Source organism: Chaetura pelagica, unplaced genomic scaffold, assembly GCF_000747805.2.
Source record: "Chaetura pelagica isolate M959 unplaced genomic scaffold, ChaPel_1.0 scaffold405, whole genome shotgun sequence".
NCBI lineage: Eukaryota > Metazoa > Chordata > Aves > Apodiformes > Apodidae > Chaetura > Chaetura pelagica.
Window position 1 is genome coordinate 4385496 of NW_009953489.1, and position 6878 is coordinate 4392373.

The window sequence follows — 6878 nt, forward strand, 5'->3', positions numbered from 1 at the left end:
CCTGGCTGCCCCCCGGGCAGGCTGAGGGTCCCGGGGAGGGGCGGCTGGTGCAGGCCCCATGGCCGGGTCCCTGTAGGAGCGGCTGCCCTTGGACCAGCTCTGGGGCTGTTCTTGGGCTGCTGGTGTGGCCAAGCAGAGGAGTTCTCTGTGGGAACTGGGCTTCTGCCTAGGATTAAATAAATGGAAGGAGAGTAAGGGGCTGAGCTGCTCTCCTCTCCTTGCAGGTCGCCCAGGGTGGCCGGTAGGGCATAAAGGTGTGGGGGGATGGTGACAGGGAAGGAAAAATTAAACCCTGGCTCATGTCTGGGAACCTGAAGCTTAAGAGACTTCCCAGCGCCGTGGTACTGTGCTTAGAATTGGGGCAAAATGAAAGCAAACAAACTGATGTTGTCTTGTAATCCTTTTTTACATGTATTTCAGTGGAGGCCCTTACACCTTTATCTGTTCAATAGAAATTTTGTGATTTCTTGTTTTACGAGAGAGCAAGAATGTTTTGAGTGTAAGTAGTTCATCTGCTGGTGATGGTTTTAGATCTTCACTGTCATGGTGGTTCATCTAATTGAAAATACGAGGCAGCATCTAATAATATTTAGCAAGTTCTCTGGAAGATCTGATTCTGCCTGGTTCTACAACCCTGATTGTTGAAGCAGGGTGAGTTGTGCGGTGCACTTTAACATGTCAGGGCTCTGAGGGGGCTGTGCTGCCTCTGCCTTTTACTGAGTTTCACTGGGAAAACCTGTTCTGCACTTCCTCCCCAACCCCAGATGGAAGACACAGTTTGGAGACAAGAGCTTCTTATGGTGTGTGGAGTATTGAGTGTATGGGGTGTCTGGGTCATCTTTGCCACCCTCTGTTTACCTTCTCCCCTCACTTATTTTAGAGGAGAAAGTAAACCATCACTATAGTGTTAAAATCTCTTGCCAGAAATTACACTGCTGGTCCTGACCTTCTTACAACACTTCTTTATTTATTCCCGTGTGACTATTTCTAGGTGTCTTTGACACGCTGTTTTTCATGCTACTGAAAGCACTTTGTCCAGCTAAAATGCAGTTTGTCTCCTCCTGAAATGAGATTTATATGGCACAACTTTATTTGTGCTTGCCCACAGCCTATTTAAAGATGAGTGTTTCCTTTTGCTGCAGAATTTGGGGTGTTTGCATATACTTACCATTCAGACTGGAAAAAGTTTTTCATTGCTTTCCGAATAACTAATTCCTTTGGTAATTTTGCCTCCAAATAACATTCTAGGAGCTCAGTCAGATACTCAGGGTGTGCTGTTAAAACTCAGTTTCCCACCAGTGCAGGAGTGGAGATGTTTACCAAACAATAACCTTTGGTATATATTGCAGAGTTAATACTTGGCAGTATGGAAACTGTTAGATCATCCTGGATTAAAGAATACTTGGATCATTTAGACAGAAATTATGTTGGAATTCCCCTGGTGAAGGTAGAGATGGTGGAGCTGGACAATGGCTGTTCTGGGAGCTGAAAACATTCTCAGTGATAACCTTGCTTCCTCTGCTCCCTGTGCTGTTGTTCAGGACCTAATGAGCCTTAATTTCTGTAGCATAAAAGCCCTGTGGGAAAACGTTGCAGCTAATTCCATGGCTTTATCAGTAAGTCCTGAATGGCTCTTACAAAAGCAAGAATAATCTGTTCCTTAAATTTGAACACTAAAGCTTAACTTTTCTCAAATATAACTTCCCCTTGAAATGCTAAATGATGCCTTAGATGCCAAGGTACTTGGGGGGTGACAGGAAGCTTTTAATCCAGAGGTGAACTAGTGCAGTGGAGGTGAAGGGGCTTGTCCTACTGCTCCCAAGGCTGTGCTCCCCTTTTCTCTCACACTAGGATGTTTCTGTCACTGGACTGGACAGCTGAACTGACAGGTGGGGAAAAAAAATTATTATATTTTCTGTTGGTTCAGTTATCTGATTGTTTAGGTCAAGTGAGGGCCAGTGCTGGTGATGGGATCACTTGTGATGAGAACTCCTTGTTCATTTAGTTTGACCATAGCTTGGGTTTGTGGCCTGCAGGTACACAGGCTGGCTGGGGAACAGCTGGGGAGCTGTTCTCTCTGCACTGCTGGCAGTTCCCAAGGGCTGCAGTGGAGGAGGCATCTATTTGGTGGAGGGTGGTCCTCTCAGTTTTGGACAAAGCAACTTACTGGGGAGGGTGGGAAAAGCTGATAAGAGTTCTTAAATTCCAGGTGATATCCAGTGTGAAGCAACTGGGATGTTGGCTCAGAATGATGCTCAACTCCAAGCTCTATGGGTTGGATTGGTTTTAAGTCCTATAACACCAGCTTAGTGTTATTAATTAAATAATTTACATACTAAGAAGATAAGGCCTTTTAAAGTTATTCCTGTTAAAATATTATGTGCTGAACCCTTCATGGCAGTTACAATGTACTGCTAAAATTATCATACTGAAAATAGGCGTATCTGGGGCCTGTACTGGTTGTCTGGGGCTCTAGAACTGGTTGCCTCTCTTCAGTAGTTCACATAAGAGGGAGCAGGTCTCAAGCAACTTTTCTGGTGTCTAATAATCTTTAGAAACATGGGTGCCTGGTGTTTCTGACATTCTGAAAGAATAAATATGGACAAAAATGCAAGGAGACTATTGAGTCATTGTGCTGCAGTGAAAGGACTCTTAAGGGAGACCCAGGCTCTGGGGTTTTTATTTAATTTCCAAACATAAATGCTGAGGCACATTGTTCAACTAATTCTAACATCTCTGTATCCTATTTTGCAGAAAACAGAAAGAAGGAGAAAACATTTCATTGTTAGTCTGAACTTTTTTTGAGTTTTATATTAAAAAACTGAATTTGGGAGCTCTCTCAGTAATGTGTCAGGGCACTCAGCCTTTACCATAATAAACCAACTTTTTTACCCTGGTTAGGCTGGGAAAGAACCTTGCCATGAAGAGAGATGGCAAAATGCAATACATGACAATAATAAAGTCTTTAAAATGGGATTTAATAAACAGCCTTTTGGAAAAGGGAAGTGGTATAAACCACACTTCAGGTGTGAAAAGTATTGTCATGAGAAGTTTTCCTGAAATTAAAAACCTGATTGAGACCACTGGAAATGTTCTAGTGGGTCAGAGCTCCCTTCTTGCCTCTTGAAATAAGCAGGAAAACCTCTGTTCCTGGTTTTCACAAGTAACCTGTATGGATCAGCCCAATGTTGTGGGTGTTAGTGTCCTTGTCATTATGAAGTGGAACAAAAGGATATGTAGAGGTTGGTGACAGGAGTGATTTTTCTCTCTCCAGAGGACTGAGCATCCTGTTGAGGAAAAGACCACTGGTGTCCCTGACTGCTTGAGGTCTGTCCTCTCAGAGCAAAGCAATCTCTTAAATAAATACAGACTAGATACTTGGAATATGCCTTTATCAGAAGCTGCAGGCTAATAATGCTGTGCACCCCACAGAGGCTTCTGCAGAGATTAGCAGGCTGCTGTTCACCATCATCAGAACTTCCCTGATCCATGATGTATTTATACTTGTAGCAAAAAGGTCTGAATTTTTTATCAAATTTGAAACTGTTGGAGGTGGGATATACTTTAGAAAGCATGATCAGAGTCAAAACAGAATTACTTTATTGCTTTTTTGGATTGGTCTCTTTGTGGGCCTGAGTATTTCAAGCCTCCTTTTGAAAAATAGGTTTTGAGCAGAGATTTGATTTAGGAATCTCTGGGTCCTCTTGTGCATCTTTGCTTGCTAAAATTAGAGGAGCATTTCCATCTATCTTTGCCTTTCAAATCCTGTTAGAGGGGGAAGTAGCAACACAACCCGCCCCTAATGTATACTAGTGACTTGGCTGCCAACACAGAACCAGCTGTTCTTTATAATAGTTTTACTTTAGCATTTTGTTACCTTTTCTCAAGATGTTTTGCCTCTTCCAAGGAGACACCATGTGCTAAGAGCAGGTGATGAAAAGCCCAGAGCAAGATAAGACATCCGGTGACTTAATGTCATGAGTTTAACACTGACATCTCCATCAGTCTCAACAGTTTTGTTTTGGGTTACATATTCTGTGCTCAGTGAAGTGTGTTCCAAGTCCCAGGTCTTAGCTGGATGGGTTAACTTCAGCTACCAAGTGTCCCACATGTGCAGCTTTTATCTGTGTGAACCACAGAGGAAGCAGGAAGTGGTCTCAGGATGCAGCGATTGAGCCATATGCTGCTAGTGATGTGTGGGGACAAAACCAGGGTGTCTGGTGCTAGTAGTTCAGTCCTACTTCTACAGATCTCCGGTTTCTTATAAATTACCCTGTCCTTAGTTAAATTACTTAGGTGATTTATACCCAAAATCTCTAATTGTATAACCACTTGATGTCTGTTATGTCTTCTTGTTGTAGGTACCATGTAGTTGTACTCTTCCTTTCTCTGATTTCCATGGCTAGTTTTCTTAGCTTGGATTTTTGTTCTCACAAGCTGTTTCTGAAGCTTATTTACTTGAATCTTGCTGTGTCCAGGGTTTCAACTTGTGTGGAGCTCAGGAAATGCATCTACATGAGTTATGGATGTCCAGAGGTGATGTGTGTCATGATAAGGTTGCTTAGTGCTACAGCTGCCTCAGGCTTCCGTCTGACTTGTCTCAAGCTCATTGGATATACACACTCATGTTTAATTGATAGGGTTAAATTCCCTCTTTATGCCACAAGAACAAGTAAATGTTAAATGCCTTCTTGGCTCCTTCACTTGGGCTGTTGGCAGTTGCTTGGTTTCAGGGAAGGGGAAGATTAGAGCAGCTCAGGTGACTCTGCAAAATGCCAGAGATGAGGCCTGAAGGCAGAGACCCTCTCTGATGTTTTCTTCACATTTCAGCCTTTCCACAGCAGTGTCTTTTTCCTTTTCCTACAGATTCCCAGCACTTTCATTTCCTTCTAGAAAAAAGTTGCCTGTTCTGTGTCTTAACAAGGCAGACTTCCTTCACAAACCACTTTTGGTTTTTGTATGATTTCTAAAATAACTTTATCCTTGGTGTTCCTCAGCAAGCTTGCCTAAATCTACAGTGAAATCTGGGAGAGAAGAAAAGCTGTAAACCAAGAAGTGTACCTCATTCAGTGACAAAGATTACAGAATTTCTTCTGACTCATTCATCCAACTCTTGATATGGCTTAAAAAGGCCTGAAGTGGCAGCCCCGTGTCAGAGTACATCTGCACTTAAAATGCACTTGATTAATTGAGTCTTGACCCTTAGACTCTAGATGCATGTAGTGCAACCAGTGCCAATTTGTTCCACTATTAACTTTAATTAACAACGAAACATGTTTGCTGGGGTTTTTTTCTTGTTATAATCTTCAGTTACAGAGTAAGTAAGGCTTGTCATTTGCATAGGATTTGAAACAGCCTTTAGTATTTAGTAATTACTGTGGCAAGAATAAACTTAGGAATGGCTTTAGTCTGCTTTCACTGCCTGCATATACTGAAAGTATGTAATGCTGCCAGAACTTAAATGTGTATATATATATATGTATGTATGTATTTATGTTCTGCCTCAAAAGAAACCAGGCAGCTGTATTGTTTCACCTGAAGTAAATGTAAATACTGAATTATGAAAGAAAAGTTTTGTATGCCTTTTCTGTCCATTTTTTATAACATAGTTCAATACTGTCTGGAAGACACCTGTACACACATGGGTTCCCCCAGCCCTCTCACGCAGTGTTGTAACGTGGCATGAACCACAGGGATCAATGTGCCTTTCAGCACCTTGAACTTTGTGTGGGATAATGGGGTTTTGTTAAGTGGCTCCTCCTCCCAGTTGAAACAGGGATCTGTTAAGTGGCTCCTCCTCCCAGTTGTAACAGGGATCTCTGGAGTCTGGCAGTTGCGCAGGGAGGCTTGTGGCTCCAGCGTTTGCTTTCCAAAGTCTCAGCCTCCCCAGGCTGCTCCTGTCACCTGGAGGTAGAAACCTGCTCGATCATCTTATAGGTTAGCTTGTTACGTTTGTTTCTTACTAGATTGCACTTACTCTGACAGTGGCATAGACTGGCTCCACCCTGGTAGTCTCAACCCTCTTTGGCAATTCTGTATCTGTTCCCTTATAATTAGGGTAATTGCAGTGCAAGCCAACCAGGGAGCTTGCAGGACAGAGGGGTAGCAGGGACCCAGATACGTTTTGTGTTCCCACGAGCTCAGCATCTGTTGCATGGTGATAGTTCCTTTCAGTTGCTACACTAAATTGTGTATATAAATGCTTGTTTTCTTTCAGCAGAGGATGATCTTTTTAACGGAGGTAGGAACTGTGTACGCTGACAGAGAGGACAGAGGGGGCAGTTTCATGCAACTGCTGTGCCGATTTAATAGCTGCTGCTGCTACACAAGTACATGTGCTGTGCACTGTTGATTTTCTGAACTGTTAGAGGAAACTAGCTTGGCAGAAAGCTTATTAATGTTCTTAAGTTGTACAGAATTAGTTTTCTGTCTGTCTGAATCAATTTGTTGCAGGGTGTTGAGTGCCTGAGCATGTGGGTGGGAGTAGAATTGCCCTTTCAGCTCCTGGCTGTCTGATAGGTGAGCTGTAACCTGAAACCCTGAGATAGACAAACTCAAACCAAGGTCAGCCTTCACCTAGGAAGAGCTCCATCAAAATACAGTTCTTCTTACACAGAAGGGTGCTGCTGGATTCTGCCTTTCTCCAAGTCCTTATCCAAAATGCTCCTTGGGTGGAGCATGACAACATCTCTTTACCCCCACTGCTCCCAAGTGTTCCCAAACTGTGGTGGAAAAGAATTTAATAAAATCCAAGTCCCAAGGATGTGTTTCTCTCCGGATGTTGATGACCCTGTGTGCATGAGGAGTGCTGTCTGCATGGATCTGTGGTACTGTGAGTGTCCCTTTGCCTGCCCCTGCTAACCCAGCTGTCTGCCCAC